This window comes from Hyaena hyaena, unplaced genomic scaffold (assembly GCF_003009895.1).
Source record: "Hyaena hyaena isolate Hyena2069 unplaced genomic scaffold, ASM300989v1 scaffold_48, whole genome shotgun sequence".
Taxonomy (NCBI): domain Eukaryota; kingdom Metazoa; phylum Chordata; class Mammalia; order Carnivora; family Hyaenidae; genus Hyaena; species Hyaena hyaena.
The window spans coordinates 1255133-1280622 of NW_024080680.1; the positions used below are offsets into that span (position 1 = coordinate 1255133).

Genomic DNA, 25490 nt, shown 5'->3' on the forward strand with positions numbered 1-25490 from the left:
GGACTATATATATTCATATAATTTTTGCAGTTTTATTTTCTACAATGAGCAGATGATTTCTTTATAATCAGAAATAAGATTTCAAGTAAAATATATAGAACTTGATTTCCATACATTCACACCCACACACAGACATACCGCACAAACTCCAGGGCCAGTGTGAAAGATTTATTTTCCAAAAGCAGAGAGTCCCGTTTATTCAAAGCTTAATGTAACATTGTTGGGTGTTCATCATTGGGTTTCTGTGGTAAAAAAAAAAAATGTGTAAAGAACATATGGTCACGGCACAGAGATTGTTTTTGTTATTTTAAAATTTGGGGAAAACTGGCAAACGTAGTGAGCAAACCATCAGTTCTCTTTCCCTCCTCAGCTGAGTGGAAGAAAGCTACACACACGCACCCCCCATGCACCCCCACGTGTGCACACTTCTTGAAAAGGAATCCCAAAGTTGTGTTGCTTATACTTTTTCAAGGGCTGTTCTGTATATGGGAGTAGGTTTGACCTTAAAAATTTATACTCCGGCAAACCTCAGACTCCAGAATTCATCCTCTTTCTACCCCCAGAAAGGACATTTTACTGAAATAAAACCAATTGCAGGTTGCTTCTGGGGTGTTATGTGGAAGTTGTTGACTGGATACTCTAAAGGCGGCTGTATTGGATTTCTGAATTTCGTTTGAGGTAAATTTCATTGTTATGCAGCAAGATATAATTCAAACCACTCTCTGGAAAAATAACAATTACAGAGCACAGTCGTTTTTGGGGAATTACCAGACCCACAGATACGGCACATGGGGAGGTCTGTATGCACTTTTTGTAGTCAGACTGAGGTCACAATGAAATAAAAACCCTGTTTTGAGACTTAGGCCGTATGTCAAGATACTGCCTCACAGGTAAAATGGCCACAGAAAACACCCTGGTGTTACTTGAGTAGCTAAACCTTTTGGATGGCGTCCAGTCCAGCCTTCTCATCTTTGTGTCAGATTCCACTCTGTGGGGAATAGTGACGTCACAAGGTCACTGAGTAAATGGTGAGTAATGTGTAAGGCAGAGTCATGGCAAATGGTCTCCGGGGAGGAGGACCAGGAGCAAACTGCTGATGTGTTTGCCCGTCCCCCTCAGCCTGCCTCGTGAGCTTGATCGCACCAAGGCAAGGGGACTGTGTTAGCGCTCACCTCAGTAATGCTTTGTGGTTTGGGGGAGACAGACCCCTCAGTGAGGATCTGATGAGAGTTGTGGATCTTCTTGTCAAAAAATTCATATTCTCATATTCGCTCATTGCTTCTCCTTCCTCACGTGCATGCACTCACACAATTTTACGGGACTCAGACTCCTTGGAACCAATCCATGAGCCTGTTGAGAATTTCTGTGTTTGCTGGGGCGCCTGGGTGGCTCAGTTGGTTAAGAGTCCAACTGGGGCGCCTGGGTGGCTTAGTCGGTTAAGCGTCTGACTTTCGCTTAGGTCATGATCTCATGGTTCGTGGGTTCGGGCCCCGCGTCGGGCTCTGTGCTGACTGCCAGCTCAGAGCCTGGAGCCTGTTTCAGTCTGTGACTCCCTCTTTCTGACCCTCCCCTGCTGACGCTGTCTCTCTCTCTCCTAGAAATAAAAACATTAAAAAAAAAAATTNAAAAAAAAAATTAAAAAAAAAAAAAAAAAGAGTCCAACTTCGGCTCAGGTCATGATCTCGTGGTTTGTGGGTTTGAGTCCCACGTCGGGCTCTGTGCTGACAGCTAGCTCAGAGCCTGGAGCCTGCTTCAGATTCTGTGTCTCCCTCTCTCTCTGACCCTTCCCCACTTGTGCTCGGTCTCTGTCTCATTATTCTCCCTCAGCCAAAACCAGCTCCGTCCTCAAATGGGCTTTCCATTTTCCAACTGGACAATTGAACATCCACAAAGAACAGTTCACATGACAGATTTGGAAGGTATGAGGTGCCAAATACCATGGAAAACAATAGATGGAGATTTAGGGAGACAGGAAGGACCCTCCTTTCCTGGGATAAGTTCCTCTGGAGTCCTGGCTTCTCTGGTGAGGTTTGACACTTGTCCCTTTTTCTATATAGGTCTGAGGAAGCATAATGTGGATGTGAATATGGCCTCCCCCCAAACCTGCCCCATACCTAATGCATAGACTCCATGGAGCAGACACTCTGCCTGGCATCTAGAATCAGGACCACAGTAAGAGTTTGAAACTACCAGGAGCTCCAAGAACAGTGATGGCGGTGGTGTATGAAATAACCTCTGGGCTGCACTCTGACTATAGTCAGATCTTCTACAGCAGGCTTCTTCCTTCCCTCAGAGTGACAGCCCCTCTTGTGCGGGGGCAGTTTTTGGCGTGCCTCCTTCAGAAAGACAGGGTATAAACTTGAGACTTTGTCATTTACAGATTGGGGTGAGTTCTCAGTACCTGTTTATGTTCATTTTCTCACCCCAAAAATGAAAGTAATAGTAGTACCTTTAAAATGAATCTTGTAGGGGCGCCTGGGTGGCTTAGTCGGTTAAGTGTCCGACTTTCGCTTAGGTCATGATCTCGCGGTTTGTGGGTTCGAGCCCCGCGTCGGGCTCTGTGCTGTCTGCCAGCTCAGAGCCTGGAGCCTATTTCAGAGTCTGTCTCCCCCTCTCTCTCTGACCCTCCCCTGCTCATGCTGTCTCTCTCTCTCTAGAAATAAGTAAAAATATAAAAAAAAAATAAATAAATAAAATGAATCTTGTAGGCCTCAGTAAATGGAGAAAAAGAACGTGGAGTGTTTGCATAAGCCTTGGCACGTCTACCATGCTGAGGAACTGGAAGTTTGAATTGATGGCTACTTAATGTTGTCTAGCGGTAGCCATTTACTGGTCTTGGACCCCACAGAGTGGGGCCTTCCAAATTCAGCGTGCCTTGAAAGATTGCTGTTTTGGGATAGGACCCACGTGTTACAGAGTTCATATCCAAAATTAGGGGGTGGAGCTCTCTCTCTGTTCACCAACCAAGAGCCCATGAAATTGTTTGACATCCTTCATGAATGAAGAAAGAATTCTGGAGCAAAGTGTTTTCCAGTTCACTCCGCAAAGTATTAACGTGCCTCACATCCAAGCGTCAAGAGCAGGAAATGGGAAAGTGGGGGCAGGTTCCTCCTCAGTCGCCAAAGCAAACTCAGATGCTTGGCTGCCCTTCATTTATCTTTTAAATAAAGGGGAAAATCCTCTGGATCATTAATGAATGGACAACTTTTATTTATTTATTTATTTTTTAATGTTTGTTTATTTTTGAGACAGAGACAGAGCATGAATGGGGGGAGGGCAGAGAGAGAGGGAGACACAGAATCTGAAGCAGGCTCCAGGCTCTGAGCTGTCAGCACAGCTGTCAGATGCTTAACCAACCTGAGTCACCTGGGTGTTCCTGAATTGACAAATTTTATACACTTCACCTATGAATCAGTCAATCGCTCTCTCTCTGTAAACTGCTTTTGGCTTTTTTTCCCCCTTAAACTCGTTTATACTCCCTTTCACCTAAATAGTTTCTCCAAAATGAATCTTAAACTTCTTTGTTCCATATGAAATGGGAATAATTATAGTAGCTAAAGCTAAATCCTAGAAGTAGTTAAGACTGTGTCATGCAATATCCCAGGAATAAGTAGATGGCATAATCTAACATAGGAAACATCAAAGGGAAGTTAAGGATTACTTTCAAGGGTCTGGTAAGAGTGTAGGGCAGATCTTTCTGTAATGAGCCAGATTGTAAATATTTTCAGTTTTGGGGGCTGTGCGGCCTCTATTTCAACTATCCTCTTCAAGTGTGAAAAGCAGCCATAGACAGCACAGACATGAATGGGTGTGGTTTCCAATAAAACTTTATTCACCAAAAAGACTTTGGGCAGGATCTGGCTCATGGGCCATGGTTTGTTGACTCCTGGTGTAGGGGACACACAGAGGTGGGGCAGTATCCTCTGCTAGGAGCAGTGCTGTGACTTAGTTTGTCCAGCAGGGCAGGAAGGAGCCACCAGATGGTAGAAGGAAGGGGCGCTATGGAGAGGGACTGCCCAGACAGGAACAGTCCACTCTGGAAGATAGACCTCCGCTGTCAAGAGACCACCCCACGAGGAAGGACAAATACGTACACCTGAATTGGTCTTCTCTCCCTTGCTCCTCCTCGCTGTGCCCCGTTGACTTATGCCAGTGGAGCTGAGGGAGGACCCTGACCCATTTTGTAGAGTGTCCTCCCTGGGAACAAAGAACAGGGTAGGGAAGAAAGGAAGCTGTCTGACTCGGGGAAGTTCGTGAACCTGGATTCTCTCAGTTCCAGGGTGGGTTGTATAAACATTGTTTTCCTGTTGTTATTTATTAATCCTAGATCTTGTAAACATCTCCATGTCTGGCTCTGTGTGGGGTTTACGTGCATTCTTTCACTTTACAGTCTCAACAGTAAATGAATCAAAGGACCTTGAACAGAACCTGGTACAGAGACCGACTCGGTGCAGCAATTAGTCATAGAGTAGAGACCCACTCAGTGCAGAAGTCAGTCCTAGAATCGATTCAGATCCCTTGGGCCAGTCAAGCTCTCCTTGGCTCTTGATATGGTTCTTTCTGTAAGGATGCTTTGGGAGCATCCTTCTGCTAAGCTCTCTCCTGGAGTTAGAAAGCAGGGAAACCCTGTTTGCTTCAATGAATGGATGCATATTGACCTTTAATGGAATGAGGCGTCAACCAGAGTAAGTGAATGACTCCATTTAAGTAAAGTCCTAATTTAGTCATGTCCCAAAACATTGTATCACACTGCAGATTAAAGTAAGGTCGGTAAAAGTGAATGTCTTTGGTAACCTTACAGTCCACACTAATAGAGGCCTTAGAGATAAGTATCTTGAGAGTATGTGTTATACTTGGTTTTATCCTCACTTTTTTGTACTCTTTATAATTCAGTTTCTTGATTGTCTCTCTAAAAATTGCACTTCTCTCTAGGACTTTGATTTCTTTGTTTATAGCTCTCAAAGCTATGATGAAATGCATACTTACCCACACCAACAAAATAAGAATTCTGTGAAGTCTCACTTTCTCAGGACACAGGATAAATGGGTATTGGTGTCTCAATGAAAGTAGTCAGTGAGTTGACAAATCAAGCACAATTTGAAAAGGCTAAAGTTTGATTTCAACAGGTGTTTCAGGGAGCTTGTTTTAGATGCTAATGCTTCTATCCTGACCAGTAAATGGTCTTAAAAAAAGACATTTCTTCGTATCGGGCAGGGTCCTTAGAATTTGACTTGCATCACCTTGAAAACTTGTTTCTCCACATTTCTGTAGTTTGGGTCATGCATGTGTTTTTACATTCAGAGACAAGCACATGAAAGGTTGCTGCTCAAACGTCGGATCTGTGGCACTGATGTTTGGCACATGGCAACCTGGAGAGAGCCCCAGTCGTCTTCACTTGAGGATTGGCTGGGGAGGCAAAATACAGCTCGGGTCTTGAGGGTGTTTAGCTCAGCTGCCAGCACTTACTGAGGTAGGTGGCTGTCCTTTAACAATAGCTTTGGTTTTGAATGGCCATGGCTAACACCTACCTCAGGTTTGCTAACTGCATTATTTTTAATCCATCTGATCTTTGACTTTGTTCTCCAGTTTTTAACAGAAGAGTTGAACTCCCCAGTTTGGGAGGAGGAAGGGTAAAGGAAAGACTTGGGCAGAAAGTAGGCCATTCCCTAGGCCAAGATGTGTCCTTGAGTGCACGTGAGTGTAATTTCTTCACAAGGACACCCTCCTTGCAGAATGACAGCAAAAGGACTAAACTGTCTCATTGGGTTTTCCTTCCGGTTTCTTCCCTCCCTCCCTTCCCCATCATACTGCCCCTTACCTCTGTTTCTGTACTGTTTCATCCTGACTTTCAAATGACATGACCCTGTAAGTGTTCTTCGCAGCCAGACAGACTTTGGTTTGAGGGGGTTACTGCGACGTTATGCTATAAAATTGATTTTGAATGACGTTGGTGGAGAGCCACAGAAGCTGTCTGATGATCCTTGAAGATTGGTGCATTCTGTCTCCTGCTTGTATAATGAGAAGACAGAGGGCTTGTTCCCATCCCGTCGTCTGACAGGTGGCAGAGCTGGGGCTGGGGTTAGGCCTGATTTGCCGTGGTACGCTCCCCACAACCCAGCGCGTGTGCTTGTCAGATGCTTTTCTGTTTCTTCGTTCTGAACTTTCTGTTAAAACGTTCTTGAGCTTCCACAAGCCCTTCATCTTTTTAGCACACATTGTATTTTGGCCCCACAGTAGTATTGTCAAGTTTGATGGTGAGTTTGCTCTTTGATTTGCCTGCCATCTCTCAACTTTCTCCTTGAGAGAGTTACCGTGGTAGATTTCTGGGAGCCAGACAGGAGATGTGCATTCCAGGAGCAACGCTTTCTTGTGTGTCACGTCACTGCACCGGCTACAGATGCTGCTTTGGAAAGAAGCCTTGGCTTGGAAATGGGATGCTTTGAAGTGTGATGTATTAACACTAGACTCACCCATGAAGAGATGGCTTCTCCAGAACATTGCAGGCACCTTTGTGATCTGTGAACAGCACACATATTGTATCTGTGGTCATCGGTGAGCTTCCTTAAGACGTAGCTGTGTCATTATAAACCCTTCTTTTTCCTTTCGGGTGCCGTATAATGCCGTTTGTGTTCATTGTTTTCTTAGGCGATCATGTTAAATTTACAAGAAGCAAATGGTATTTGCAAGAAAGATGACATCCTTCAGAGCTGAGAGATTTTCTATATATTAACTTACTACCTTTTCCCTTTAGAAACCAAGCCTTTGCTGTCTCATACCACACTTCAAAGAAGAAACCTCTCATCACATCCCTTTTGCGAACTGAGAGGTATAGAACCTGGTTATACTTGACAATCTGCCATAGTACGACCTGGTTGTAAATGAATCGATTGTTCAGCACAGGACTGAACCATTGCAGGAGATAGAAATGGGCCAGCGGAGGGGAAAAACTTGAATTTGTTTTAAAAATCTCCTTCTTGTCTTGTGGGTGGAGTCAGTATCGGCTGCTGCCTTTTGGCTGTGGTGCAGTAATAAAATGTGCTTGCTTGACTGAACTCGTTGACTTCATTTTGGTTTTTAAACAGTGTTGGGGAAGGAGAGTGAGCTAAGAGGGCTTCCTTAGCTGTCCAGCCTCTCACTGCCTAATTAGCATGGTCAAATACTCAGTTTGGTTTTCGAAGCTTTGTAGAGCTGTAAGCCAAGAAGGCACTTTTGTCCTAGGGCACGTTTTCTTGATGCTGAGGAGATTAGCGGTCAAGGGGCTCTGAGAGCCGGAGTTAGAAGGTACTCGGAGGGGAGCCTTCGGCCCTAGAAGGTAATTAATGTTGGATATTTTTTTCCCTTTACAGGCTGAGTGTCAAATACCGGATGGGGCTAGAGCCAGCTCATTAATCCTGGCAACTGTTACTGCTCTGTGAGGTTAGAAAGTAGAGTATTTGCCCTTTTAATTTTAGGCCTTCTTGTTTTCCGCAGTCTACTTATGTCTAGAGGGTGTACTCAGGAGTCTAGCTACATATGCTTCCTGGCAGCCAAAAGTTTGCACTTGTGAAAAGGCAGAAGTGAACAGCTTATACTGAGTGTGGTGGAAACACCCTTGAGTATTTGCTGTGATTTTTTTTTCAAGTGTTACAACATGAGTTAATGTGGTAATGACCCATGTGGATGGGGAGGTCAATTTTACAAGATTTTGGCCATTTATAAAGCTTTATGAGGTAGTTTTTGGAGGGCTTCTATAGATTTGCATGAAGGAACATGGCCCCAAACATTTGCATTTTATCACTGAATGGAGGTTTACTCTCTGTAAAGGGTCACACAGTGAATGTTTTTAACTTTGGAGCCCATATAGTCTCTTCTGCAACTACTCAACATGGCCGCCTTAGTATGAAAATAGCCAGAGGCAATATATAGGTAGCTGAGCATGACTCATTCCAATAAAACTTCATTGAAAACAACAACAGCAGACAGTGAACCAAATTTGGTTTGCTGTCTATGGTTTGCTAATCTTGGCTAGAAAGTACTGCTTCTGATATATAGGTCTAGCTCTGTGGTTAGATTTCGTCTAAGAGGCCATTGTCCCTTATTTTCCTCCTCCTCCTCCTGGTCACTTACATTCCATTGTCCTTTGCTGTATACCCTGGAATAAAAACAGTCAGTCCTGAGGTGCACTGTATATGCTCTGTTGTTCCCAGGCAACTGAAGGCCCTAGAGATCGTGCTTCGCTATCAACTCCAGGGTCCTGTACTGCCAGAGATGGTCACCAAAGGACCTCAGAGAGGCCTTTGGGGCCAGCAACATTGATCAGCATTTATGCAAGCCACCACTATCACCACGCTCTGTATCTTGCTATAGAATTTGAGATAAGCCATAGTCCCTGGGACACACTGTGGGATACAAAAGAATAGCTAAAAATTCCCCTTTTGCTAATGAGCTTGTGGCATTTTCTCAGTTTATCTGAGGTCTCCAGTGTGAAAGCTCCAAGAACAATCTTCTCAAAACTCCTGAAGTTTCCTGGTGAACTATTGAAATCCAAGGTTTTTTACACACACACACGCACACACACGTGCGTGCACGTGTATATGTACACACATATATATGTATATTTATACATAGTTTTCCCAAATACAGAAAGGAATTTGCATTTTTATTAGAAAGTTGTGGGGAGGGTGCTCTTGCAATATCAGGCTTCTTCCTCTTTGCCTGACCCCTCTTGGGTTCGTCAGATTATTTCTATTAGTACCTGATTATTTGCTTTCTTGGGACAGTTGTCTCCTTTTCAGTATTGCTGACTCACTCCTACCAGGGACTCAGGTATGCCTGGACCGGTGAAGCTACCAGCTGCAGTTGAGTTGTATGCTGTAATGACAGCTGGAATGTATGGTATGATTTATGGAAGTTGTTCACATAGAGATCACCAGATAGCTTGATTCTCTGACATCCATGCGAGGTCCTGAGGCTGGCCCATGGAAGAAGAAGAGAAACGTACAGGAAGGAGGAGATGGAAGTTAATGATATTTTAAGCCTGGTGATTAATCGATCTAGGACTTCTTTACTTTTTTCTCCACTGGAACAGAACATAGTATTGGATTTCCAAGCCACAGAGTGAATTAACTAGCAATCTGACTACATAAACTTTGATACATTGGAAGAGCTTATGAAAATTTTTGAAAGAGAGTTAAAAAAGAATCAGACTTAGAAAACGTATAGCTATGAGCCAACAGACTTGATACTTTATTTTTTATTACCAAGTTTGAAAAGAGAGAATGACTATAGAGATCTGAAACCTAGTTGTTTCAGTCCAGCTGGCATACCTGTAAAAGTAAGATGCTGAATGAAGTTATTTTTAAGATTTGTATGTATGTGTGAGTCAAAATTCTGTTGACACAAATCTACTTAATTTTCTGAGAACAGTCGTGCTGTCCCTTACTCACGTTAAGTAGAGCATTGCCTGGGATGTTTTCACCAAACCTACCCCCGCCTTCCATCTTTGTCCTGCCGTGACTCCGTCTCAGCGTTGGCTGCGAGAGAGGAAGCTATGGTTACCGAACAGAACTTGGGAAGCGTTTGTGACCAGCCCAGCTTTCAGGGCATGGCTTCTGCTCTCAGGGGTTCTCAGCAGCTGACTTGGAAGTGAACCTGGGGGCAGCCTCTCTTGATGAGATGGGCCCATTTGCTCTGTGGAGATGGATGGAGCCCTCAAGGCTCTTTTCCCAGGCAGGGCCCACCCTCTGGCAGCTGTGGCTTTGATTGAAAAGGTATGTGGCCCTCTGGAGCTGACGTCAGCCACAGACCACTGGTTTTTGAAAAATGTACTTGAGCACAGAGCCGCTGCAGAACATGTTTGCTTAGGGATTTTGCCCTTGCTTAGAAGCAAGAATGTCGCTTGAGCTGGATTGCCTCCCACCGAAGGCATTTGCTGTGAACGTGTCTTCTACTAATATGCTTAAGGATTTATAACGAAGGAAGAGTGTCCTTCTTAAATAAAAGGACACTGACATAGAAAGCAGTAATGGTTGATGCTATCTTTTAAGATAAGGATTTTGTCACAAAGGAAGGGTTTATGGGGGGAATAGTGAGTAGTGGCCCTGGCAGGTGATAAATCACTTTTCTCACCACTGGATATTGAGAAGAAAGGAATGCAAAGACCTTTTTTTTTTTTTTTAAATAGGAAAAAAAGTACTCAGGAGCATTTGTAGATGATGTAGTATATTTGCAGTAGAACCAAGATTGTGGGTATGTGTGGCGTGAAATGAAACGTTTTAATTCCATTATGAGGAAAACTTTTCTAAAAAATGCCAGTTTTTGACATAAAATTTACCAAAACCCAGCTCATACATTGAACAGAGTCACATGATGTTTTTTGACTTAGGGTTTTCAAGCAAGTTGAACAGGTAACTATGGTGATCCTAAAATTCAGGACCTTTATCTTGTCTTTACTTCCTGCCCAAGTTTTCTTGACATTGCCCACAACCAGGAATATGACAAAAAAAGGAGACAGACTCATTTACAGGATGCGAAGGAACATATCCAGAGAGGATTGTGGGAGGTGGGGATCCTCCTACTCCCCCAGTCCTGGCCCCGGAGGAAACAATGCTATTTCCTTTTGGGCAGTTGGAGGCTCCTACTTGGCCTCTACCATGCTACCTTGGGGGTAGGAAGGCCCCGCCCACTGATCAATCAAAGACTAGCCTTTGGGGAAACCTGAAGCTAGGCAGCTGGCCAACTGGAGTGATAGATTTTCTTACAGAGCCTTTATGCCTTTCTAGAGGGCTCTGCTAAAGCATATAGTTCCATCAGTGGGTGAGGGTGTGGGTTCACACAGCATTAATAATGGTGAAGCTGGGGACAGGTACGGTGTGGGTGAGCGGACTCCTTTGTCACCTAGAATGATTATCAAAAATAAATTCATGTCTAGGAATTTTCTTCAGGTGCTGCTTTTGCTTTGTGACTAACACAAAAAATGCAATAACCCTGTAATTATTGACATCAAATGCCAGTGTAGGGTCTTGAGCTCTGTTAATGTCCCTCAAGTGTCTTCTATTTTTTTTTTAATGTTTGTTTATTTTTGAGAGAGGCAGAGCATGTGTGGGGGAGGTGCAGAGAGAGGGAGATACAGAATCCGAAGCAGACTCCAGGCTCTGAGCTGTCCGCACAGAGCCTGACGTGGGGCTCCAACTTGGGAAAGGCGAGATAGTGACCTGAGCTGAAGTTGGACGCTTAACTGACTGAGCCACCAGGGCATCCCCCTCAGGTGTCTTCTAGACTGTATGCTAAGTTGGCCAGTCAGTATTTGTTAGTTCGGTCATTGATTCACTTGTTAATTTGTGCATTCATTCATTCAGAGAAATACCTGAGGTCTTGTGCATACCAGTTACTGCCTTAGGTGCCAGTATACCCCAGAGAAGTAAACAAGCGTCCTCTCCTGGTGGGCTTATTATCCTAGTAGGTCAGGGCCAGGTGATAAGCAAAACCAAATATATAATGTGTCTGCTGGACAGTGAGTGCCTGGAAGGAAATGAAGCTGGGTAGGGGGATGGGAAGTAAGGGAATGCTAACAGAGCCCCCATTATGTTCTCAGCCACTCTTCGGTATCAGCCTTTCCTTATCTTTTTTTGCCTGTTACCCCGACAACAGCTCTGTGAGGAGCTGAGCCAGACCCTCAATCCTGTTTACTGATTAGGAGACCAAGGCACCATGTTTAAGAGAAGACCAAGGGGACATGGAGGTAGAACCTGCTCTGAACCCCTCCAGTGTCCCTCATCTTGACTGCTGCCGTTTCTGCCCCGTGCATCAGGTGAAGGATCAGTGAGTGGTTATCTGTTTGAATATGCAATTCAAAGGCAAGGCAGCGTGCTAAGTACTAGTGAGGAAGGAAACTTGAACTCCGGTACTGCCTGGAGAAGTCCCATAGCAGTGAACAGGGTTCCTGGGAACATCCAGCCACCATGCTAAGAATGTCCCAGGCGCCCTGAGCACTGTGGGCTGTGGGGTGCAGTGCTGCTGCTGGTGGTGGTGGTAGTGAAGACTTCTCAGAGAACTTGTCCGAGGAGAGCTGGTACAGAGGACAGAAGAGAGAGACCCTTGCTACAGTAGGAATTGTCAGAGTAGAAACCAGAGTCTTGAGAGAATGTGACCTCCAAGATGCAGGAATATGTGCCTTTTATAGGCATGAGGTGCGCGTGCGGCCCTGCCTTCCGTTCTACCTCAGAAAAGATTTTTTTTTTTTTAATGTTTCATTTATTTCTAGCAGAGAGAGAGAGAGAGACAGCGTGAGCAGGGGAGGGTCAGAGAGAGAGGGAGTCACAGACTGAAACAGGCTCCAGGCTCTGAGCTGGCAGTCAGCACAGAACCCGACGCGGGGCTCGAACCCACCAACCGCGAGATCATGACCTAAGCGAAAGTCGGACGCTTAACCGACTAAGCCACCCAGGCGCCCCTACCTCAGAAAAGATTCTTAACCTGCGGGTCGTGATGTTCACCTGAGGCGATTTTGAGTGAAACTCAAGTCTTCATTTCATGCAATGTTCTTCAGTGTCCTCTTCTCTAGGAACTTAAAGTTTTAGGAAGGACCTTCCAATACCTTGTTTCCCCTGGTTACTCAAGGAATAAAGAAGAATTGAACCTAACTGACCAGGTGAGGCGATGTGATGAGGAAAAAGTTCATGTGATTTGGAACCACATGGATTTGATTCACATTTCAGCCATAGTACGTTCCTTGGGCAAGTTCATTTACTTCTTAGGGCCTCTGTTCTTTCATCTGCAAATGGAATAATGAGACGTACGTCCTGATGGGTCAGGAGCAAAATAGGAATTTCATCAGGGTTCCCAGACTTCCATGGCCTTTCCCTTCCTGCTCTGCAAATCTCTTTTAAAAACTGGGCGTCTGGCTTACCTTCATCACATAGACCGCGTCCACCACGGCGCTCTGGGTGGGTCCGAATCATGCCTATAGGCTTGGCATGTGCCTATCACTTGTTCCGATCCCAGGATTTCAGTGTCCTCTTTGTGCTGTGGCTGATCATTTAATTTTAAATAAATCGTGTGGCAAATGCTGCCTATCAGGAGCTAGGGCTGTAAGAAAGAGTATGCCACAAAAAAGGTTTGGTTTGGTTTTCGGCCGGCAAATTCCAAGCTGCCCCTGCTGCCACGTGCTAGTGTAATCAGATGAGGGCTCAGGAATCCTCAGCCCGCTGCCCGTTGGCCTTGCCCACTTGGGTCACTGTTTTGAAGGTGGTTCTGCAGTGCAGTGTGTCCATCATCTGAGCACTGGCACGCATTTACCAGAATTCCACAGGAGCAGCAGTTCTCTGCTCCAGCGTGAGAAGAGACCGGGGAACCTCTGGGTATTGCAAAGGCGATAACACGTCCCAAGTCAAAACTAGGTTTAATTTACTGCTTCACAGATGCAGTATGAAACATCAGACAGCAACAAGTTTATTTTTGGAGCAACTTCAAGCCTCACGCGTTTTGGAAGATTCATAATGAGGGCACTTTACCATTTGTAGGGCTTTTAACCTTGAATTTAAAAATAGAATTTTCTGTCGTCATAACCTGCTCCACGTGGAAGGGCAGGTTAGTGACGGGCTGTACCTTTTTACAAATAAGACCACCTGCGTGGTGCCAGCAGTGATGTCTTCTCACCTGGCTTCGGGTAGCTGGTCCCTTGGTCGGCTCCTTCATCTCTCTAGGACCACAGCTGTTGTATCACGTGTCCGAGAAACCTTGAGCAATTCCCCCGTTGGAAGTAAAACTGCTTCCCCACCCCATTTTCTTTTAGCCCCTTCCTTATTCCCTTATTAGCATGTAATCACCATTCAGGTTTTGATGGCAGTATCATGGGTTCTAGTCTTGTGTAGAGCTCTCCGCTGGGGTAAAGCCTACTTCATTGAAAGTTTATGTTTTTTTTTTTTTTTTATCATTTTTAAAAAATGTTTTATTTATTTCTGAGAGAGAGAGAGAGGCAGGGTGGGCAGGGAAGGGGCATAGAGAGAGGGAGACACAGAATCTGAAACAGGCTCCAGGCTCTGAGCTAGCTGTCAGCACAGAGCCTGACGCAGGGCTCGAACCCACAAACTGTGAGATCATGACCTCAGCTGAAGTCGGACGCTTAACCGACTGAGCCACCCAAGTGCCCTGTAAGTTTGTTTTAAAGGCAGGAAAGTTGATTGAGGTGTGGATATTGTCATAAAAATTTTTCATCAATGAACCAGGTTTTTCCTTTAATATGCATAGAGTTCTCTGAATTACATCTTCCAGATAAATGAGACTAGCTTGGGGGGCTTTTTTTTTTCTTCTTTTTTTTTTTTTTTTTCTTTTTAGTTAAATGGACTTTGAATAAGAAGCAGGTTTACCCAGCAATAGCACTGCTAGGAATTTACCCAAGGGATACAGAAATGCTGAGGCATAGGAGCACATGTACCCCAATGTTCATAGCAGCACTCTCCACAATAGCTAAAACATGGAAAGAGCCTAAGTGTCCATCAACAGATGAATGGATCAAGAAGATGTGGTTTATCTATACCATGGAATACTACATGGCAATGAGAAAGAATGAAATCTGGCCATGTGTAGCAACATGGATGGACCTTGAGGGTGTTATGCTGAGCGAAATAAGTCAGGCAGAGAAGGACAAATATCATATGTTTGCATGTATAGGAGGATTAGGAGGAACTTGACGGAGGAACAAGGGGGAGAAGAAGGGGGGAAATGGTGGGGGAAAGGGAGAGAGGCAAACCATGAGAGACTCTTGAATTCTGACAAAAACTGAGGACTGATGGATGTGGGGGGGAGGGGGGATGGGCATAGAGGAGGGCACTTATGGGGATGAGCACTGAGTGTTATGTGGAAACTAATTTGACAATAAACTATTTGTAAAAAAAAAAAAAAAGCAGGTTTAGTGTTTGTTCTGTTTGCGTAGGATTGATAAAACCTTTGAGTCCTCAGTTTTATTTTAAACCCCTAAGGCATTTTTTTAAAACTTTGAAATCCCAGGCCATGACTTTGGCCCGTGATTTCTAACAATCGTACCTGGCATTTGTTGATGGATATTGTAGTCACTGATTTTTTTATTTTAATCTTCTTCCATCATTTCCATATGTAGTTTAGAAGGCTTGTTTCTATATTGTCATTTCACAATTTGCAGAATCCGACACGGGCATGTTTAAGACATTGTGCCCTTATGTAGAGGTATCTACACACATCCTATTGAGGTGTGCAAGTTCCGTCCTTGGTGGTGAGTGTCCATGCTGTTAAAGCTAACACACTCTTAAAACTTGTTCTTTTCACACCTTGCTGTTTGGGGTGAGGCAGAGCAACCTTTGGAGGGCACATGTAATGAAGAAACTAGAGTTTTCTCTAACATTTTTCCTTGAGTCCAATTCTGTTACTGTAGATGTATTCTCAGCAATAGGTAATGGAACTTGTAAATCAAAACAGCTTAAACATGTTGTCTTAGGTGAAAGGATGGGATGATTCTCAGGTCAGTGAGCTGAATGGTTTGGTGACCTTGTCAAAGACCCATGTTATTCTTGGTCATTCTTAGCATGTCAGCTTGGTCTCTTCATGGTCACAAGATGGCTGCCACAGGTCCTAACATCACATCTGGACAGCCTCCAACGGCAGCAACAAGACACTGTTTCTTCGTATCTCTTTGTAAGTGTGAAAGATGCTTTCCTAGAAGCCTTGAAACAGACTGCACCTTTATATCAGCTTGCCAGATAGTGCGAGTCACACCCCAACTCCACGATAAGACGTAATTTTACTGTGATTGGCGTGGCCCCAGTGGGATTTACTCATGGTCTCTGAGGGTGACCAACATTGGATTGTGATGTCAAAGAAAGGTGAGAAGGAGAAGGGTGGGCAATGGTCACTGCCATTGCAGGTTTCTTGGCCTGGAAGCCCCCTCCGTAAATGTGTTTATTGCCCTCAGGTAATGAGCATTTTATGAAATTGGAACAAAGGGACAGTTCTTTTGGTATAGAATTTCCACATAGATTCAAATCTGCCTTCTGGGAATTTTGTGGTAAAGCCACTCATTCAGGATTCTATGAAATGAATCCTGTGCTCACAGGTCATAGGAATATTCTGATAAGATATAAAGTCACATTTTAGACTCAGTCTGGTGAGTGAGCATGACTGTATACCATTGGGGTTTTCTGCATTCCTTGTATTAGAAAGGATGTCACTTTGTGTAAACCAGGAAAGGAAATTGGTTCGAGTAAGTCTCACTGCAAAGTTGTGTAACACCCCATCCCTCCGCCTTTCTCTCACAACAGAAAATTTGGAATGTAACTTAAACTTGTCAAGCAGTCATCATGAGGCATCTGGAAATTTCAAGCTTCGAGTACCTTGCCCTTTTCCCTAATTATGTTAATACTTTGAACCTTTTGGCTTTCCACTGTTTGACCTTTCTGAGGTTGCAAAACGTACTGAGTTTATTTTTACTTTTCTCAGCTGTCATTTATTTCTTTGAGATAAAAATGCTTATCTCACAGGATAAGCTTCAGAAAACGGTCTGAGGAATAAAGACAAACCTGGTTTTCTTTTCATTGGAAACAAAGTTTTTAACAAGCAGTGTCATCTGGGGACCTTTAAGATTTGTCCTCTCTTCCTAGGCTATTGAGGAGGTTGAAATCAGCCTACAGGTCTGTCAGCTTTATTCTTAGGGAAAGTATTTAGGAATATGAACAATCCGTGCATCCAACTTCTCTCCTTTGCGTAAGGAAACATGGGCCTACAGAGATTGAGAGATTTTTTTCACTTCTGTTCATTTTTGCTGGGTATTTCATTCCCTGTAGCCCCAGAGCACACAGAGCACATACAGAACTGTATGGCATTGTGTATATGGTCGCTATGACAATTCTCTACTGAGATGACTTTGACGTTGTAAAAGTAGCACTTGGTAGTGGCGGTTCTAGTGATGATGAGAATAATAAAAATCATAAAATAGCACTCCCTGACATTCATTGAGCACTTACTATGTGCCAGGCAGCACGCCTGGCATGCTGGCGTTATCACTCAGCCTCACAGTAACATTAGTATTTGCCTTTTTACAGCTGACAAAAGGGGAGTTGAGGTGTTGGGCTTGCCCCGGGTTTCACAGCTGGCCTGCAGCTGGCCTAGCATTCCAGCCCACATTTGGCTGAGTTCAGACCCCGTGGGCAAAGACTGTTGCTGATGATGCTGAGAAGGCCGGGTCCTGACTGGCATCAGGTGGGACCTGGAAGAGTGAGCAGCCATGGGAAGGACTGGGTCATCCCCGGCATGGGCCGTTGTGTCTGTCAGGTGACAACCTGAACTCAACCCTCCAGTGGAAGGCAGGGGCGGGAAGAAGTCTCGAAGTGTTAGGCTCTGGAAGGAGAAGTCTGGTCCAGGTGCTGGAAGGAGCTGATGGAATGCAGATGGGGCTGGGCTTGTGGTCTCCGCTCTCCTTGACAGCCCCCCAAGGTGAGGCCATGTGGCTGCTGCTGGCCAGAGGCCCAGATGCTGGCTTAGGCAGCAGGTGGGACTAGGCCACGCGGACACATGCGGAGGCAGTGGCCACAGTCCTGCACGGCAGGTGGGTGAGTCTCAGAATTGTAGAAAAGTCTCTCATGGGAAAGGAGAATTTTAGTGACTTCAGATAATAGCCTCAGGGAGCACCTGGGTGACTCAGTCAGTAAGCATCTGACTCTTGGTTTCCGTTCACGTCATGGTGTCATGGTTCATGGGATCAAACCCCACATCAGGTTCTACATTGACAGTGCAGAGACTGCTTAGGGTTCTCTTTCTCTGCCCTTCCCCTGCTCTCTCTTTTTTTCTCTCTCTTTCTAATATAAATAAACTTAAAAAAAAAAAGTCAGGCTCAGGTCGGCAGCTATAAGTCATTCAGCTGGGCTTGCCAGCCCTGGCTTTGGGATTCTGGATGTAGAATTCAACAGGTGGCCCAGGAAGCAAGGCCCAGAGCCAGGGGAAGGGCAGAATATCAAAGACTGCAGAGGCACATCCTCTGAACCAGTAACCACTCTGTTGGCAGCCCAAAAGCCCAGAGACAAATGTACGTGTTCCAGATAGTGCTTGTTCACGATCATAACTACAGCAGTACCAATGATAGAGTGGCTACGCCAAGCTTATGAGCTCCGGCCATGGAGGCAGACTGCCTCAAGTACCAGCTCCTGTATCTTCTTGCTTTGTTGCTTCCAGTACATCACCTTTGCCTCTTCTGTATACTTGGGATAATAATAATGCTTCATAGAATTTATAGCAGGAATCTGTAAAGGGGCAGATGGTGACTGCCTTTGGCATTGGTGGCCATTTAGTCTTATGGTCTTTGTTGAGACTCTTCTATGCTTCTGTGAGTTGGTGGAAAGTTTAGGCATTTGAAAGTCTATTGTGTCATAGAAATATGCAGAAAAGCCTACAGTAGGCAAGTGGCCCTTGGCTTATAAATAAATTTGCTATGAGTGTTCAACTTTGGACTCCAGATTGTCAACACAGTCAAATGCAAAGAATGGCTAACCTTTTTTTTTTTTTAATGTTTTTTTAATGTTTTTTTTTTTTTTTTTTAATTTTGAGAGAAAGAGAATATGAGCAGGGGAGGAACAGAGAAAGAGGGAGAGAGAGAATCCCAGCCAGATTGTGCACTGTCAGCACAGAGCCTGATGTGTGGCTCAGTCTCATGAACTGTGAGATCATGACCTGAACCGAAATCAAGAGTTGGACACTTAACTGACTGAGCCACCCGGGTGATGCTGCCCCCCCCTGCTCTTAATACAAGGTTTTAGGTTGTGTAAATGTGATAATATGAGACATTTTCTTTCTGTAAGCGTACCTGCCTTTCTTCCAAGCATTCCTTTTATCTTTCTCATCTACCCTTTTTTAAAAATAGAAAATATCATTTGGCACGTTGCAGCCCATGATTAGATAAGTACCACCAGAAAGTCTGAAAATGTGTTTTTCATTTACAAGAAAAAGAGTTCAGCTGAGTTAGAGATGTTGCATGTTGCCAGTAACACTTAAAGGAGATATTCTTCATTCTCAAGGTGAGAAGCAGCTGAGAAATCCATCTTGGAACCTTTTTGGGTGAAGAATTCTCTTACTCTCTCTTCAAGTTAAAAAGAAAAAGAAGTAAAGAAAGTGCAGAAAGGCTTGTTTTGGTGCTGTCTCTTAAAGCTCTGTACATTTTAGATGCTGTTGCACTAAATGAAGGCCGGGGAGTGTAAATGGCCAGTCTAAATGGGGCTGACCTTGGTAAATACAGGCTCTGGGGGCTGGCGGATAATTTCATACCAAGGTTCTCCAAAAACAAAAGCAAAGTGAGGTCTGAGTAATGACCTATTCTGTCTGCAGTTTGCAGGGAATGGGGCCTTTTTTCTTTAATTTTTCAAAAGAAGTTTGGAAAACATGTCTGATTTCAGTCTGATGAAACCTAATATCAGGGGGCTCTCAGGTCAGTGTTTTCTAGGAATCGCACCCCATGGCCATCTTGTAACAGGGTCCAATATTCCCACCCTCTCTGCATAACATATGTCTTTAGGTTGTTTTTTATTAGTTGTGACCCTGATTATTATGAGAAAGTTCTCACGACTATTGTGTATCTGTCTGACATGAATTCATCAGGTGTCTATTAACTCCTCTGTGTAGTCCACTCCCTCCTGATTGTGAAGGTCATGACGACTCAGGCTTTTCTGTACTGCTTTAAAGATTTTACATCCACTCAGATCAGAAGATGTTTCTGACCAAAATTTATGGATGCTGGCAGTGGGGTTTGGGGAGCAGAATGGATCTTCTTGAAAGCTTATGTAAAGCTCATGTGGATATTTCGAGAAAACCGCAAAACAGCTTTTCCAACAACAACAAAAAGGTGATTTGTCTTTCTCTGTCAAAGTAATGGTACCAAGCTGTGATTATTTAAAATCGCACAAAGAAATGAGGAGAAGAGTTGGCTTTTAAGTTGGCTTGTCCAGGAATGGAGACCTAGGACTTGATGAGTTCGGGCTGATATCTCCCAAACCCTGGCCTCAGAAATATCGAGATGTGTGCCAGCCCCAAGACCGACTGCAGCATCCTTTCCTGTGTGCATCATGTGAAATGAGTGACTCCTCAGAAGTGGTTCAGTATTTATTTCTCCGACGATACCAGTGTCCTGAGAGGTGAACAGACTAGTATCGTGAGATGCTCTCTCAGGTGCCTCCATGTTCAGTACACTGGCAGGGCCTTCGTTGTCTGGGACGTTCTTGCACCCTGTGGTCCTGCGCTCGTGTGTGCCCCAGCCTCTTTTCCTCTAGAAACACTGAGTCCTCAGAGCCAGGACCCTCATTCCATTGCAACCCTGGACAGAAAGCTTGCTGTGCTTGCAGCAATCACAAAGAGGGCAAAAGGTATGGAGTTGGCCTAAGTAGTGGTGAATCCTATTGCATGAAGGGTGAGAAAGCTTTCAAAATACTGGCTACTTCTCTTCAAAATGGCTCCACAACAGCATTTCAGCAGATGGGGAAACAAAAACATGATCCAGCTCACGTATTGACTAGCTCTCATACAAGACACGTTACTTTTCAAGGATCCAGTAATCAATGAGAAGTAAAGAGTTCCTCGCTGCAGGCAGGGTAAGGAAGCCCTTGTCTGAAGGTTATTACCTGGATCCCTTTAGTGGGCTGTGGTGTGCTAATGGATGAAGTCGCTTATTTTTCAAATGGTTTGCCCAGAGGAACTGTTGACGTGTTTGTCCTCTCTTCCTCCTCCGTTCCCTGTTCTTCCCTGACAAACATCATTTAGATTTAGCACATGGAGTCGAGTCGTTGCAAACGTGCCAAATCCACTTCATGATCGTGAGCAGTGACTCCTGTTTACCGTCTCCTTGGAGCCAAGGAACTTTCTGTACTAGGGATTCTTAATCTTAATGCAGTATTCCTGACCATGAGTGAGGGCCAGCTTGGCTGTAGCGACACAGAAACATCTGTCTTCTAAAGCCTCCATCTCTGTACACTTAATATGATGCTTATGCAGAGAGATCTGTCTGCTGAAGGCCACGCTCCGCCCCCACACCGGGAGAAGAGGTGTGCACGTCTCAAAGCTGCATCTAAACCCCTTTGAGCGGTACCTGGGAGGCTCAGCCAATTAAGCGTCCACCTCTGGATTTCAGCTCAGGTCTTGATCTCACGGGTTCGTGAGTTTGAACCCTACATCAGGCTCTGCGCTGACTGCGTGGAGCCTGCTTGGGATTCTGTGTCTCCCTTTCTTTCTTCCCCTCCCCTCCTCGCTCTCTATCTCTCCCTCTCTAAAATAAATAAATAAAACATAAAAAAAAATTAACTCCTTTGAATGAATAGGTTGGGTGTTTCCATTACAGAGCACAATGTATCAGTCATGCCATTGAGCAGGTATGTTTCAGTGATTTCCCACTTCTTCTGTGATATATACAGTGGTGCAGGTTTTCTTACGGCATGTCCTATTTCTCATTCTCAGTATAAAAATGAGGCTCCCTAGGTTATGTTCCCAAACACACTCTTGTTTGGTGGGGATGGGGGAAGGGCACTCAGCTTTAGGGTTGAATTTTGACCTGCCCCTCATTCTAGTCTGTCTTGTTTAGCTGCATTTTCTTAAACAGTTGAATGGGCTCATCAGTAAAACCAAAAAAATAGGATCCTTGTGAGAGATTTTAAGAAAAAAGGTTTTAGGGTTTTAGCAGACAGGGTGTTAAGCCTACTGGATTAAAGTCATGTTAATACTTTCAGTTTGTGGTTACCTTGAGAGTAGGCACTGTTTGATGCAGACTCTGTTCCCCGCAGAGAGAGAAGTTTCAGTGTTCACCGAACTCAATAGATCATGTCAGGGATGGGGGGTGGGGCAGGCCTCCTGCTTCCGCCCTGGGCAGAAAATATTAAACGTGATTTGAAAGTGAACTGTCTGCTCACATGTTCTCCATGAGTGTAAACATTGATTCCCAAGAAAAACTAAGATGATATTGTGGTATGGGACATTTCCTAGTTGTTTAGATTTTTGTTTTGTTTTATTTTAATTGCATGCACATGAAAAGTATATTCCCCAGCCATGGCCACACTCCAGTCATTCTATACCCCTATCATGTCTTCTGTCCATATTGTTATCTTAAAAAGTAGTTTGTTTAAATTCATTGAGTTTTTAAAAAAATTATTTCTTAGAGCAAGTTGGGGGAGGGGAGAAGGGAAAAAGGAAGAGAGGGGGGAGAGAGAGAGAGAGAGGGAAAGGGAGAGAGAATCATAAGTAGACTCCATGCTATCCATTTGGAGCCTGATGCAGGGCTCGAACCCACGAACCCATGAGATCATGACCTGAGCCAAAACTAAGAGTCAGACACTTAACCGACTAAGCCACCCAGGTGCCCCTGAATTCATTCTTTTTAAATGGAAACAGATTTTAAAAAGAAATATGCCTAACTAATCAATAGAAATGGTCCTCACCTTATATAAATGGGAAAATATTACATCTAGTAACTAGAAGGTGGCCTTAGCCTAAAGCCTGCACCCATTGTGCAAAAGGGCATTAAGACGAACCCATGTGAGAGCAAGGTGTTTAAGATGCATTAACACCCATCAGAGAGCTTCTCCTTCTTATAAACTCCTTTAACAAGTTCTGAAGGCTTTTTGTTTGTATTCTTGTTTTAACATATTTTATAGATTAGACCTCATTGAATGGCATAGCCTAATCTTTTATTAACACTGTTACCATTTGAGATTCCTGTTTCCCCTTCCCCAGGCCTATAAAATAGCATTGGAAATAAGAGGAATCAAAGTTGAGTATGTTGCGGGGGTGAAACTGCATTTTTGAAAAACCCAGATCTGCATAACTCTTCTCCACATAAGTCGTCAGGTTCGGAAAGCCCTTGCCAACCAGGCAGAATGTGTGAAATCCAAACCCACTGGAAGACATTAGCCAGACAGTGGCCATGCACAGCCCCCTGGCTCCTTGTGGCTGCCCGGGTGTTCTGTTCTGGTTGCTTGGAGTACCTGCAGGCTTCTGAGGTTAGGAGCGCTGTCTTCACACTCCTAGAGCAGTTTTCCTGTGGTGTAATCCTAGTGCTGTGTGGGTGACGTACGCCGTAATCACTTACTGGGCACGCTTGGGCCATCTGGCAGCTTGCCAAGCAGAGCAGCCCCTTGTCCTTGGGACTGTCTTGTGTTATCTTGCACAGGCTGTCAAACAGTGTGGCCCTCGGGTGTTCCTGGCTTCGGGGGTCAGTGATGAAATTCACGGGTTTCTGAGAGTGCGTGATTTCAGAGGCTATTGGAAAGCTTACACATAGCATGTTTTAGGTAAAGTTTTTAGTCTCCTCCTCCCTTGCATTTGCATTGAGAACGGGCGAGGGGGCTAGTGGTGATTGCCTTGGACTGGATTCTCTACAGGCTTGGGGCCACCTACTTCTCGCCGGGCCTTACGATCAGCCCCTGGGACCCAGAGCCCTGACCGGGGTGGGGCCGGGGGGAGCCTGGACAGGAAGAGGGATAGGACGGACAGTTTGCACATTCACAAGTCGGGGCCTGAGGGCTGGCTGTGCCTGGGATGGGGCAAAACACACTGAAGGGTGAATCATTCATTTTTGTCTCCTTTTCTGGCGCTTACCATAAAATATTTTTTGTGGTGGTGGTGGTGCCAGGGGATTATTCTATGGTAGAGTAAGAAAATTTTAGTTTTTAAAATGATGATATTTTTGAGCCAGTGTAATAATGCTTATATTTTACAAAGACTACTCTTGAACTGTGCAAAAAAAAAAAAAAAATAGGATATTTACATTAATATTTAGTTCTTTTGAAAGAATTATCTGTCTACTAGCTTCCCTGATCTGCTCCTGAAGATTTTTCCCCTCTGTACCCAAGCAGTTTTCCCTCCAGTAAAGTCCTAGCCAAGAGTTTGATTTTCATTAGATAAAAATAACTGGTTATACTGTGGAGGCCTATTTTTGGTAGCAGAGTTTCTATATTTGTTGTTTTTACTTAAAAAAAAAAAAAACATGGTAAAGATAAAAACTTTTTTTTTCAATTTTGTGAGAATAATGCATTTTCATTTTATTGAATGTACAGAAAACTATGTGCCAGGGTCAAATGCCACCAACAGGAGATTAGCACGGTTAGTATTTTGGTGTTTCTCCTACCCTGGTACATAGAAAAATACTGTAATTGAACCGTTTAACTTACTCTGTGAATTTTCATATTTCTGCTGCTTGTTTCTAAGACACAAGTTGAATTAAGTGGTGTTTAGTGTCCTAAAACTCACTAATTAGAGTCAATGAAATGATTTAAAATGATGCTTTAATTTTTTTAATGTTTATTTTTGAGAGAGAGAAAGAGGGCGTGAGTGGGGAAGGGGCAGAGAGAGAGAGGAAGACAGAATCTGAAACAGGCTCCAGGCTCTGAGCTGTCAGCACAGAACCCGATGCAGGTCTCGAATCCATGATCTGTGAGATCGTGACCTGAGCTGAAGTCAGATGCTTAACGACCTGAACCACCCAGGCACCCTTTAAAATGTTTAATACATTGCCTGCCTTTTTGAATCATTATGACAACAGTCTCCCGTATCTTTTTTTTCTTAAACATTTTTAAACGTTTATTTTTGAGAGAGAGCGAGAGAGAGGAAGAGGGGCAGAGAGAGAGGGAGACACAGAATCCGAAGCAGGCTCCAGGCTCCGAGCTATCAGCACAGAGCCTGATGTGTGGTTTGAATTCACAAACCATGAGATCATGACCTGATCTGAAGTTGGACACTTAACCTCCTGAGCCATTCAGGCACCTCCAGTCTCCTGTATCTTTAAACATTCTTCAGAAATACGTTAATCCTAAGGCATAAAATATGACATTTAAATATTAAGTAGAAGAAAAGAACCAGTGACATTAATTGATTAAAAATGCTGAGGTACATTCCAGACTTGGAATTGCTTTTATTTTCAACCACTAGTTTGATTACATAGCTTTTTAAATATGAGGACTTGGGTTTAAAATGTATCCTTATTAACCTGAATTAGGAAGAAAAAAATGACCACATATTCAATTTTATTACCAGCACAAAAAGGAAGGATTCAAATCATAAGATGAGAAATAGTCTTAGAAATCCAACTTCCTAACTTAAAACTAGTGATCAGGTTCCAAGCAAAGATAATTCAGATTTTATTAACTTGAAGCAGCTGTGGTATTTAATATAGAGGGTTTTTTTTTTTTTCCTGGAAATGGAAAAGGTCTTATAAAATAAAGAATACTTGTGTTGTTTCTTTTTGAAAGCAGCTGGCTTCCCATCGTTGAGCTGTTTTGGGGTTGAGAAATCCCAGGCTCTGGGTGTTTTTCTTGTAAAGGAGCTAGGAGGAGGGGAGAAGTGGCTTTGACCATGCTGTCCAGCTGCAGCCGTATGGGGACCGGAGGAAAGAGGGATGGACAGACCCTCGTCCTCTGTCCCTTCCGTATTTCCCCAATACTGCTGCTCTGTGTCACCGCCATGACCCTGCCCACGGGGCCTCAGTAATGTGAGGAGCAGGCCTTGTGGAGGCGGAGGGGGGA

The 25490-nt window shown here is 44.1% G+C and overlaps 1 protein-coding gene and 1 long non-coding RNA gene across 2 annotated transcripts in view; both read left to right on the forward strand.

Moving 5' to 3' along the window:
- The window catches only part of PDZRN3 (PDZ domain containing ring finger 3), a 244702-nt gene that overhangs the window by 44803 nt on the left and 174409 nt on the right, over positions 1-25490 (forward strand). The gene's annotated exons all lie outside the window — the stretch shown is intronic.
- LOC120230827 lies at positions 909-2377 on the forward strand. Its single transcript, XR_005528174.1, has 2 exons — positions 909-1028; positions 2058-2377. It is a non-coding gene; the product is annotated as an uncharacterized LOC120230827 (long non-coding RNA).